At 33.9% G+C, this 13,930-nt stretch overlaps 1 long non-coding RNA gene across 1 annotated transcript in view; it reads left to right on the top strand.

The window, feature by feature from the left end:
- Window positions 1-11,857, top strand: part of LOC148675904 (uncharacterized) — a 48,462-nt gene extending 36,605 nt beyond the window's left edge. The window contains exon 3 of the long non-coding RNA XR_015940850.1: window positions 11,790-11,857. This is a non-coding gene — a long non-coding RNA (uncharacterized LOC148675904). The remainder of the gene's footprint in view (window positions 1-11,789) is intronic.
- Window positions 11,858-13,930: the final 2,073 nt, after the last annotated feature.

Raw genomic sequence — 13,930 nt, 5'->3', positions numbered from 1 at the left:
CTGAGTCTAATGTACATTTGAAAAACTGTCAGTGCTTTTTTGTCTCAACCATTAACATGGTATATAGGCCTTATTTCAAGTATGAACACTTTCGTGAGTGACAACATGAGTGTAATATTATACACAATTCATTACATTCCTGCCTTCAAATTTCTTAGCCATAGTTCACTTCCTGAGGTTGGGAGGGCTTGGTCTGCAATTTTGTCCTTCCACCACCAGATGTCGGTTAGATACAAACCTCTTTTTACACCAATCTTTGATTTAATCCCTGCCACTCAAGGTACTCCTTGGGTATATTTGTCAAGATTATGATTCAGAAAATTTAAATGTACATTACTGATTATGTACAGTAGATGAAAACATATATAGCGTGTATATTAACTTTAGATATAATGTACATGCTCACACGTATGCTTATATGTCGAAACGTTAATGACCTAAATACTGTAGGTTGTGTTTGAAAAGGATTGCAAATCTGTCAGTCTTTTATGAAAAGAGTATTGGAACTGAGTTTCCAAAGAAAATCAGATGTTTCTAAATAATAACAATTACATTATTAGTTTAACCATCCAGTTTAAAGCTGATGATAATTCAAAATTAATACAAATGACAAGGTTTTAAAGCTTTATTTCTGCTAAACTTTGAAAAGTGGAATTAATTTTCTTTCAGCATTTCTACTGTGATATTCTAAAGTTAGTTCATCCCATTCTTCTTCATAATAGATGAAGTTCAAAGGTTTTCTGATGGGCAATAAAGGATGCTTTCGTCATCTGGCCAGATTGGAGTAAATAAGCACTCCTTATTACACTCTTATTAAATCATAAGTTCTGTTGCTTATCTCGTGGCATTATCAGCACTTTTACTACTTCCCTTTCAAAATAAATCCCTAAGTAGCTCACCAAAATGTTACTTGCTTCCCATAAGCCTTATGAAAGAAATATGTCTCATGATTTGATTTTTTTAAATCATTTTCTTGGAAATTGCCCACTCCTGTTAAGAAACATTCTCTTTGTGCATTAAAAAATAGGATGTTACAAATGCCAATACACAGTCCACAATGTTTACACATCATAATGAGGCTGAAGTGAAGACATAGAAAACATGAAGTTGAGGTCTAATTTTCTCAGGTCTATTTGATGAAATATAACCTAAGCATAAACTAAGAAAAATATATGCTGCACTATTTATTGTATTACATGCCAAATACATACTATGTTCCTTGAGGAACTGCAATTTGTATCCTTTGGGAAAAATCTTGCAAATGAAAAGCTAAAACATAACTGAAAACTACACTTTATCGGAGGATGATCAACCCAGCCATACAGATGGAGACATACTGGATTTTCAAGACATCCATTCTCAAAAATTATTCATTACTGTTTGCATGTCTCTAAACCACTATACTGCAAACTACAACAAAAAAAACACCATTACATTTTTGTTGTACAGATTTTAATGTCAATTCTAGCCTCAGTCTAGTTATTTCCAAAACTGAAGGGTCAAGGCATCAGATGAGACAAAAATGTGCCTAAATCAGATTCTTGTGTTGTGGCTGCAGTTGTATATAAAGCTAAGAGAGGGATTTGCAAATCATACTGTAGGTAGATGGGAGTCCTCCGTAGCTCTTCTGGTCATGGGTGATATTTTCCCTGTTTATTGGTTACGATTTAAATATGTATTTATGCTGAGTAGAGTCAGCAGAAATTGAGTTTAAAAACTTCTGGGAGAACAAGGGCATTGATCACAAGTTGAGTCTCACACCACCTCCCTCTTTTTTGCTTTGAGCTGTAATTTGTTAAGATAGCAGTTCTGAATTATTAAACAGTTATAAGTATAAATAATTCACCAATCAACAAATAAAGTGACAGCCCATTAATCAGTCTCTGTACATGTACATTTGTGTCACTCTGTTGCCGAGGTCATGGTGAAAGCCCTGCTGAGGTCTGCACACTTCCAGCATCTCACATTCAGATCAGAAAAGATTATACACATAATATGAACTGATTAGATTCCACAGCCTGGAGGTCATAATGAAAACAATGGCACTGAATTATTTTGCAGATCACACTGAATCTTTTTTTTTTCCTTTAAACCACAGGTAAGGAGGATACTGTCCTTGTTCTGGTAGTAGTAATATAACGGCGAATGTCAGAATATTAAATACAATTTGTAAAATATTCAATATAAATACATAGTCAAAGACTTTGGAGCAATGAATCATCATGTGATGTGCAGAATATTGTATTCTGCTCACACGAAGCAAATTGCATACAAATGTTTACAAGTGCTTTTGTTTTCCTTGGTGGAATTGTGTTTTGCTCTTTGTTAGTTTTCAACATGCTCCATTATGTACTGCACCCAAAACTGTGCTACAGTTTCATTGCATGGTGGGGGTGAGGTTGAAACATTAAACAAAGTTTAATTTATAAGCATTCATACTATTAAGTAGTTTGTTTAATTGAAATTTCAACTATGGAATATAAAGCCATTTCCTGGTTGATACACTGTATTCTGGGACATGATAATGCTTAACATATTCTGACTTGGTATCAGCCCAATTCCTCAGACACTGAAATCATAATTTGTTATGTTCAGTGGTCTGCATGCATTACATCATTGTTCATTGAAACAAATAATTTACGGTGTATTGTTTAAATAAATGGCCTTGTAAATTTTGGGAAAATCAAATAAAGTATCCATAAACACCATGCAAATGGTTAAGACTAACAATCCGATATAATCAGATCTGTCACTGTACTCATTGGCCTAGATTTAGTTGATGATCTTTATACAGCAATGCCAACAAAAAACAAACTAGTAGCACTAAAAAACACATGCACATGGTAAAATGACAAAAACAACTAGCCACTTACAGATTCAGTATTATTTTAAAAATGTTATTCATAAGCCCTAAGTTCACCATGTGAATATCTTCACGTACTCTGTGTCTTTCTCTTTAAGGCAGGAACATTCAAATTTGATCCTTGGAAAGAAGTAAAGGACCAAGTGAACACTTTAGTCAATGAAAGGACATGAAAAGAAAAAACTCCTGATTGGACATAATTGTAGTCTGTCACTGTTCTGCAGATGGGGGTACTGACTACATAACCACTTCTCTTGTACTGCTAATGAGAAGGAAGCAACAGGGTACTGATTGATCCCTGACTACTTTGCAATCTGACCCCTTCTACTGTAAGTCATTAAATTTAAACAAAATACAGCAGCGCTGATCACTGTTGCTCAAGGGATTAGTTTTAAGGAGAATAACGCCTGTGGATAGCATTATAATATGCATTATCTGTGCTGCTGATTGTGTTTTGTAACTTTTATACCCCTGTTGATCTTGTGGGAAAATGTTTTTACAGGCAAATTTGGCACTGGGAATTTTGACTTTTTGGTGTGAAATTTTTGCCAAACACTTAACTGCGACATCCAGGAACTTTGGAAAACAAATTAAGCTTTCTTAAAATTTTAAAACAATTGTGAGAGTAAAATTTCTGATTTAATACCTAAGCTTACTTTTGGGAATCTTTTCGGGAGGGCAGGTTGCAAGATAAAGTGAAACAGTTCGTGCACCAGAATAACTAAACAGAAGGACATTCTTACTGATTAGAATGATTACATCATATTTTATATGTAAGAAAAAAAGTATTTTCAAATACAAAGCCAGACTGATTTTCATAACAAAACACTTCTCTTATAAATAAACATAATTAAAATGCATATATTGATTAAAAGGTTGATATTGTCTGTAAATATTCATTTTAATCCTGTTTATTAATAAGAGGAAAATGTAGTATTCATAAATACCGTATGTATTTCACTTCGCACAGTATTAATAATTCTTTTGGGCTTAGACAAGTAAATTATACTGAGTTAAATGTCAATGTTATTTATAGACAAATTTAAAATCCCTGATGTATACATTAAAATCAGATATGTAATGTTTCATATGGTTTGAAATGATTTCATCAATTTAACTGAATCCAAAATATTGAGGAATTCCCCAAAATAGTGTAACAAAGCAAATGACAGAAATCAGTAATGCACAGGTTGTTATAATGGATATTGTAAATTGTAAATTTTAAAACTGTAAGATGCATTATGGAATTTCAAGTATATTTTCTAAGTTCCTCTGACTTATTTTTTTTTTGGTTTTTGTATAAAGCTGTTTGTGCATAAGTTCATTTCAACTCAATTCAGTATTGTAAATATGTAACAAATGCATACCAATGGAAAGCAAATCTTTGCTATAATCAGCAAAGATAAGGTAATACAGAAAACAGTAATATTTATCACTTCACATTATATGACAACCCCTAAGTGTGATTTATGATTTAGTACCATATAGTATTAGAACCTTTTTCCTGTGTTTTCCTAACTTGGACAGCACCAACTACATTATTTACCAGATTGGAAACCTAAAATGAAACAGTGGCTTGTCGCACATCTGTTGTTTTCAGTACCACTAATAGGTACAATGCTTTGCTTTGAACTAAAACAGGACAAAAAGAACAGCAAGCAATAAAAGGTAGATGTGAACTGATTCCGTGTTTTCATAAAAAATAACTAAATTAAAATTATGAGAAAGCTTTTGAAAGCAAATTTGAGGTTCAATGGCTAACAATAAATATTTAACCTTAATAACATTTGACAATAATGCAAAACTAGGGCAGAGCAGCTAGGCTTGAAGTTCACGAGAAAAATGCTATAATGTATATCAATATGTACTGTATACATACAAGTAAATGAACACACATTTTCTATCAATTAGTATGATTTTTTCCAAAACATTTAATGTCTTGTTTAATCAGCTGTGATTTGTCAAAGCTCTCAAATCAGGTACCACACTGAAACTAGCTTTCTGTTGTAAACATGACACTTTGTACACCTTCTTCAACAATTTATCAACATTAATTCATCACAGACACTTAAATCAAAGTGGAACAATTATACCTTGGCACCACTGGCCTTTAGGATGTTGCTACAATATCCATTTAAAAAGCAACACACTGGATTCCGCTGATAATTATAAAAGCTAATTTCAAAGCTTTTTTCATAATTTGCTCACAGTGTTCTGGAAGTAACTGGACACTTTTGAAGGTGAAAATGTTGTAAGATCCATGCACTTATTAAATACAACTGGGGAAAATTAATGAAATTTTATGTACGTTTTTTGAGGTAGAAAAAAGGAGACCTATGCACAGGGGTACAAAGCTCTGAAAACCATCCTGTTAATGTAATGGATTATTACAAGGCACCAATTCCAGAGCCTTCTCAAATCGTGTGCAATGTGCACAAAGCAAATCATCTCAATAAAAATGACTGCAATACATTTCCTATATATTCTCTCATTAAGGTAGACATTAAGGTATGAGTGTTTACAACTTATGTCAAGACAGGCTAGGAAAGACAACTGGGAGGAAGTTGGAGTCTTCTAGTGAGAATGAAGAATTCCTGTGTTGGCGAATTGCACTCAGGCCATGCAGTAGGCATTGAGAGAGCAGCTGCACTATGCTCATGTCTGAAATGGCGAAGGTTCACCAGATCCCAAAAGCGGCTGCTTCTAAACTCACTTCCTGCAGCAGTTGGCAGGCTGTGCTGGTCAGCTGGGACTGTGGAAAGTGGAGAGGGAAAGGAGCCGGCGCGCTGTAATTTGCCTCTGATTGATGAAGGGATGGAAATTATGGACGCTCACATCTCTGCTACTATACCAATTCTCCATCAGTCCCCTCTTTTCCAATCTCAGAAAGGGAATATGTAAATGAATAGAGATGAATGGAGAGACAGACATGTGGATGGATACATATAGGGTTAGGAGACTGCATTAGAAAAATAGATAGATGGTCTGTCTACATATTTAGGTAAATGGTTTGCCTAACCATTTCTGGAACTTTCAATTGTCTTGTAGTGAAAGAAAATAACAACCAAAGCCAATGTAGGCTTGGTTATTGTTTTGAACTTTGTTTTAGAGAATAAACAATATATATTTTTCCTTGTTCAAAAAAGAGTTTTTTACCCACAGGATTTTAAACTTGTAGTTTTTTTTCTATTTGGTTTCACCATTCAGGGCAATAAGATCTATTTCTTCTCATCCAGCTCTCACCTTTTTATGCCATACGATCAGAGTAGAAAAATGACTTTTTCTGCATCAATAATACAGATTACTGGTATTCAGAAACATAATGAAGCAAGTCCTATTTTGGATGTTTATAATTGTTAACGAAAGAAATAGAATTAGTGATTTCAGTGCGATGTTAACTCATAACCCAATAATATGAGATCAACTACCCACATAAAACAAAACACAAAACAAATCAACATATACTGTAGAAGTATAAAACAGCCAGCTCTTTTTACTTAAGATTATTATATTATGTTGCCCCTAATGAAAGAAAATCATTGTGCTTGAGATATCATTAGCGCATTGGTGGGTACAGACAAGCAGTACAGTAAATGTGTTTAGAATGTCTTGGTCAAAGATGTGACACCTAGGTGAAACCTAGGAAAGGTGAACTCAGGAGTTGCCGAGCTGGGGTGGAATGAGAAGGGTGGACTGCTGAGCAATGATCGTTGGGTGACTGGTATTAATAGTGACGTGGAAGCAGGAAACTGATAGAAAATGGGAGTGGGTGCCTTCCACTTGAGCTCTTGTTCTAAACTCAAAAAATTATGTCAAGTAAAAATAATTTGATTTATTTAAATACTAATATTGGGCTTTGTATGCCGTGCATCCTTTAAAGGAAGATTTAAAAAGCCACACCTATTATTTCTTTATCTATTTTTTTTTCTTTATCTAGTCCATTTTTTGTAGTACTGTATATGGGAAGGATCTTGTACCCAGAGTGCAGGATGTTAAATGTCAAAGGGGTCAATGCATTACTTCTTGTTGGAAAACGTCTCTTCCTTTTGTATTTAGTTTGCTATTCATTGAAATTGAACTCTAAAACAATTTAGAATTTCATCTTGTTTTAAGGTGACACTATTACAGAATGTAGACTTCCTATTGTAGGCTGTTCCACCCTGTGAGCTCATACAATATCAACTACTGTATATGGCAGAAAAAAACCCAACTATATGACAGAATAGCCTGTAAAAATATAACCCTTTTTTGTCGATTAATTTCTGAAATTTTTGAATGGATCTTCAGATACATTTTGTTAACAGCTTAGTAAGGTAAAGTTCTGTAAAATGAGTGCTGTTGGTTCTTTCAGTGCTCGTTCTCATTGGGAAGAGTATTCCGAGTCCCTATCTAGTTTTGGAATAGCAGAGATAAATTATATGAAGTAAAAGTTATGCCTGAAGCAAAGTTCAGGTTAAACCTATATTTAAAGAAAACTTGATCACATGTCTCAGTGATGGATGACAAATGTCACAAGGTTTGACAGCTGCCTTGAGAAATGAGTCCCCAAATATGGCTAACATACTGATTAAGTTCATCATGAGATTCAGACAATATGGAAGTGGTCAGTCTAGAGTGACGATAAACTCTGTATTCAAAAGGACACTTTGAGACAGGATGGGATTTTTAGAAGTGCCCATAGATTGAAAGATATTAATATATAAACTCAGCATTAAGGAAAAAAAGAAAGTAAAAAAATTGTGCTTGTGCATTCAAAATTGTAATACTGATCAGCTATTCAATATAAAGCCTAACCCAAAATGATGCTTTCTAACAGATTAGTAACACTGTAATAATTGCAACAGTAAAATCAGATGTTCACATGGTCTAATCATTAGCCATAAAATGTGAACAGCTGAATAGTATTACATGTTTATTGGACTCGGGAGTTAAAAATGATATTTATCTTTGCAAAAGCATAATGCTGAATTTGCACATTGCTGTCTTTCAGTTTGAGGTCAATTTATAAATCCTATCCTGTCTTGAAATATCAGGGTGAGTCCAGAGTTATATGATCTCACCAGGTCAGTTCACTGCTTTTTGGTTATAAAATATCCCTTAAGAATGGCATATCTACATTGTGCATTCGAAGGGAAAGCTCAACAGCAATAAGCTGGAATTTGGGATTACAAAAAACATCTTAACACATAAAGCTAGAGAAGTTCACATGTCCCTGAATTCAGTGTGATGCACTAATGTACAGTAAGTGACCCAAGAAAATGCAGTTTATTGAAAGTTACACAGTTACTGAGTGCAAATGAACATACCGTACAGTGGATTTTGGATGACAAAAATGCTGAATAAACAAACTGTATTTCTCAGGGTGTCATGTCACTTTATTTTACATCAAGTATGACAATATTAATACACACAGATGTCTGTCAAATTGAAATTGTATCTTTATTTTCTTCAGACCCTGCTTAAAGATGTTTGTATTTCAGACAATACATCACCACTTCTGATTCAGTTTTATTATATGAAATTTCAGCCTTTTGTAGATAGGTATTCCTTAAAATGACTGCAACTCTCTTACTAATTTAATCATCCAATATCAGTGTTTATTAAATAGTGTTAATTTCAGTTGGAATAATTCTTCAATTCAGCAGTGATCTTTTACAGTCAGATTCACTCTTTAGTTTGACAATGTGAACAAAATAGATTAAATATGGATAATTAGAATCCATAATGTCTATTATATTATTGTTATAAAGCCCTTTTACGTTGTTTAATAAATTCTAGATAGGCTTTCTAGATTTTTCATTTCTTAATGCATCCCTTACTGTTGCTTTAAACTTAATAGCCTGCTACTGTGTTTTTTTCCTCTGTGTTTTGTTTACTAGAAACTTCTACTTCCTCCATATTCTGTTTCCAATACCAGCAGTTTCTAGGTCTGCAATCTGTTTTAATGAAAACCAGTATAATTCTATTTAGTTTCCTTATAATAAATGTTATGTAAAATAATGAATATGATAAGGGTTGAATACTCCAAACTGAGTTCTTCACTGGAAAAAAATGTATTCCCCGAAGTCTGACACAGACATCTCTCTCCTGACCACATAATTGTTAAATTGTGCGTGCCGAATGACTGCAGGACATTCTGTCCCTTTTCCAGCAGGTTATCAGGGAAACTTGCCTCAGAACATTGTGGTGTTTGTGTATCCTTTAGGTTAGGAAACTCAAAGGTCAATAGTTGCCAAAAGCACTTTCTCTAAGTAACTACCTCTTTTCCCAAGCTCCATAACCTGGCTCAGCAATGATCCTTATCTTTCTCCTGCTGGAACTGGTAATTACAAGCATTCACTTCCATCACTTGAATCAGCTTTAAACTGCCACAAAGAAAAGTTAGTTTATTTAATAGTTGTAGGTAATTTTTGGAACAATAAATCAGAATGATTAACTGTGTTTTAAATCAAATGTCCACTAATTAAGAGCATTTCCCTCATTTTTGGCACTTAGCATTATTGACATGATTCTACTGTAGCTTTTGTCACAATTTAAGAGGATGTTCTAAAGATTATTTAGACAGCAGAATGCCCAGATAAGAAATATACAGTATAACACCCTAGTGTGATAGATTTATGGAACCAGGAGTCCTTTCAGTTATTTAGTTCTGTCTTTGGCTGTACTCTGATTAAGGCAGTTTAATATTTCTAACAAATATTTTGTTTACCCTAATGAAACGAAGCAGCGTGCATCAAATTAGTGTATTGCATCATATAATTAAAAGTGCATTAAAGTAACAGGAGTCAAGGTCTCTGCAGTTTAATTTAAAATGATGTTGCAGAGCACACAAGTTGATGCAAACACATTAATAAGCAATGGGCTGAGAAAGAAAGTGACTGTGGGGACAGTGGGGGATTTTAAGTTTTTCATTATTGTTGTACGTTTTCCACTGTGATATTACAGCATCAGGTGCATGCTTTTATCTCTAACAAATAATGAAAGAGAAAATATAAATTGCAGCAAACCTCTGATGGTTTTGAGACTGGAATCCTGGTACATATGGTGTAGTCCAAATGCTTTGTGCCTTATGGTGAAGAAAAGTGAGCAATTTAATTGTTTTCTTATTGCAAAACATTTTTTCTTCTGTAAATAACAAACAGATTATTTTTTATTAAACCTTGTTAATACAGGTATGGTGCAATTGTTGCATTTTTATGATTAACCAAGCTGACGTTCCTTTTGTATAAATAAAACCTAACAATATTGAATGGAAGAATATTATAAAAAAAACAAGGGAAACTGTCTTTCATCTGTCTTGGCTGTAATACTGGATTAAACTCTAACCCACTGTTTTCAAACCAAGACCACCTGTGTTCTAAATTAGATCCTGTGGTTGCACAATGGATCACATAACCAAGAATACTACAGTATATAAAAAGAGTGCCATATTAGTTCAGACCCTTTGCTCTTGACACAGAAGTAAAATGGCACAGCATTTGTATTTTGTGATTGGAATTTTTTATTTTAAATAACAATAGCAATTAATAGCAAACTTTTAAAAACAAGGATTGCAAATTGATGAATGTTTCATGTTCACATACTATATATGTCATGAGCAATTTATTGACAGGTTTTGGATATTGCACACTTATTAACGTGTTGTATAATAATTATAAAATATATATGTGTGAAAGGTACAAATAAGTCAATATAGTTCCATTGAAGAGTGTGGACATTCTTATACCCAGGTAAAATTTACTCACAAATGTTTTTACTACCTAAAGTACCTAAACTACTTCCATTATACCGACTGGGTTGAAGAATAATACTTTTTAAGTTTGGTAGTAAGTTACTGTACATCCTGAAAAAAATTCTTAATAGTTTACAGACGCATACATCACTTTTTGATAGAAGCAAAGAGTTTTTTTAGTTTTAAAGCAGTAAGTAATGTTGATGTGATTTTTGTCCTTTAAAATGGACAGATTGCTTCCAGAGAAAACCTTAGCAGTTTAAGGAGTATGTCATGTTTTACTGCAGTACAAGGTAAATTGTACAGTTTCCATTAATCTTGTAACCCGATAGAGCAAAATTGCTGGCCAAGCTGTTGAATGTCTAAGCAGGGGGTGTGCATGTGATTTATTATCAAATGCATTAAATGTTTCAGAGCCATTACAATGGACAGTTAAGGACACTCCTTTCCTTTCAAATGATGAATGTAAACCTGAGCATCATCCTTTGGTGGTGTATAATTTACAAAATTATTAAATGAAAGTAAAAAGAATACATTTGAATGAAAAAAGTTAAACTTTATTATAATTTGAGAATGATCATATTCAAACATATAAATATAAAGTGTGAAGTGTCAGAATGGCTTTATTTGTTTCATAACACAGATAAACTGATTACAGACTTGCAAAATACAAAAGAAAATCTTGAATTGAGATACTGTAGTAAGAAGTAAAAGACAATTAGTACACTAGGGAAGTTAAATAAAGTCCATTAATAACCACAAATGAAAAAAAACGACTTTATAACAAAACAATATTAGTATTATACATACTGTACATGTATATATCAAAAGATAAAAGGGTGATATGATTTTTTTTACAACTGTGAAGTAAGAATCAGCGAATGAGCAAGACAACACTTTCACTGTAAGACGACTTCTAAACTACCTGTTGCACATTTTTATATAAATATTTCCCAATTTAACTTAGATGTAAATACCAACAATAAAAGAATGCGTCTGAAATGAATGCGTCGCAGAGTATTTTTTCTTTTTTTTTCCATAGTAAACTATATAATTTTCCTTCCTGGGTGTGGGGGTGCTTTATTTTAGGCCAAGTAATCCATCCATTGTGGTGTATTTCTTCATCTGTATCAATTCATTGAACACATGTTGCCCTAAGGTCTGTAACTGAGCTGGGCTTTTCTCATCCTTCAGCCTTGCTCTTTGCTGATGGGTTCTGCACATGGCAGCGAGACAGACTCTTCCTGGTGAGTTTAACAGAGCATGGGAAAACAAAATCCCGCAGTTTCTATCGCACTTGTTCCACCCCACTTCACCCACACACCAGCCGAGTGTGCCACTTGTCACTGACCCCTGCCTTGTCCCATTTTCTTTCACCCTTTGAGGTTGCACATGTGTGACAGCGCTGAGCAACGCCGCGCTCTCAGGCTGTTTGTTGCAATATAGTCGGGCACAGACCATGCAGAAATGTGACTGCCTTCCCGCATAGCTGGACACAGCGCAGAAAAAAAAAACTAATAAAAATAAAAAGAAAACTTTTCATTGTTTCGGTGTGAGACTGAGGAAGCAGTGAAGGAGACAAGCAAGGTAGAAAGGCAGAGTGAAAGCAACCCAGGGAGGCAGACTGGGGTCAACATTTCATACAGAGGATAAAGGTTTGGGTTTAGGGACTCATTCATGATGCGAAGCCTGTTTGGACAGAAAACTATCAACACAACAGAAATAAATGCTACATATTTAATACAATCGACCAATAAAAAATAACTTTGCTCCCTTCTTTGTTCTATTTAGACATCTTGACAGTTTGTTTTAAAATGGCATTTTAAAATGACGAGACTGACCAAATTTTGAAACGGCAATCCTGAAAAAAGTAACGATACGAAGCCGTCACTTAATTTTTTAGTTTTTCAAGTCTGGTTCTATTGCTTCTTATCAGAAATCTAGGCTGTAAGGCATGTTGTGAAGTTTCGAAATTTTTGTGGCCTGTGCACAGCAAGAACACTTATTTTTGTACTGTACTATATCTGTCATTGCGGATCGATTCCAGATCATTTCGCAGTAAAGAAAGAAAGGCAAACTCCACAATACCCCTATACCTTCTGTTATGCTTGCATAGTATTGAGATGTATGCTAGATAAAAACATATTGTTTAAAATATCTAAGTTAATTGTTCAAAAATATTTAACAAATGCTTCTTTTTTCCCAAGGGTTGAAAAAAGTTCCCAAAAATACAAGAGCAAAGGGTTAAGTTTGTTTTGTACAGTATGCTTCAAGGCTAACCTTGTTGGTTGATTTTTAATTACTGTATTGCTGTGGTCTTAATGTAAGCATCCACAAGTAGGAACTAAGCCTTCATTACAGATTTGCTGAGAAAATGATAAAATATTATGTATGAAATGAATCATTAGCATGGACCATTAAGTTCTCTATTTTAATTTAATTGAATTTGTCAGTAGTACCCTCTTTAACTGAAAACCAGTCATAACAGCTAAATTAAATAATAATTAAAGAAACAACTATTACAAGATTTGTGAGGAAGCTAAGGTGCTTTTTAAGCAGTACACAGTAATTTATTTAAATTGGATACCATACAACAGCAGTAGAAATTACACATAGTCTGTTTTGTATAAATTTAAGGCAAGATATATCCATACCAATCTAAAACTAATAGAAGAGCGGTTGAAAATTCCCAGTTCACCTGATTTTGATCATGATTAGCCAGTGTTCTGCAGCTCCTTTCTGCATTACTTTCAGTTTTCATGTTGTGTTTTCGAAAACCCGTATGGCTTGAATCCTTTTTCAGCAAGGTTATTCTTATTGTTTACTTAGTGTACAAATTAGATTTCTGTATCAAATGTTCTATTTCTACGTGGCAAGAGAAGTGGAAAATGAAAAACAAGAAACCCCGAACCACCTTCAGCATTACTGTATTATCCACTTTGCTTAAAAAAATGTAAAAGCCTTTCTTGCAGACCATTATGCCAGTGTTTAGCATGGAAATAATAAGTTAAAAGAATTGTATGGAAAAGAAATTGTAATGAAGTACTTTTTGTTAATGGTCTTAGACCTGGAAGCACCAGTTCTCGAGCCAAAACATTCTGTACTTAGCTGCAGGGGTGGGCTTGCACAAATTTTTGGAAAGCATAATTAAGCAGCCAGCAGGGGGAGGTAAGATTAAAGGAAACATGTGGAAAACTTTGATACTGATTTTACAGTTGCAGAGCTTCATCCTGGGATTACATGCTAAAGCACAATCTCATTTACATGTTGACTGTAGAATACTTTAAAAAATAAATGTTACAATCTCCACACTACTCTTGAGTTTTGGGGGAATA

This window comes from Lepisosteus platostomus, chromosome 2 (assembly GCF_059453375.1).
Source record: "Lepisosteus platostomus isolate fLepPlt1 chromosome 2, fLepPlt1.hap1, whole genome shotgun sequence".
NCBI classification, from domain to species: Eukaryota; Metazoa; Chordata; class Actinopteri; order Semionotiformes; family Lepisosteidae; genus Lepisosteus; species Lepisosteus platostomus.
This window is presented reverse-complemented; position numbering and strand designations above follow the sequence as displayed.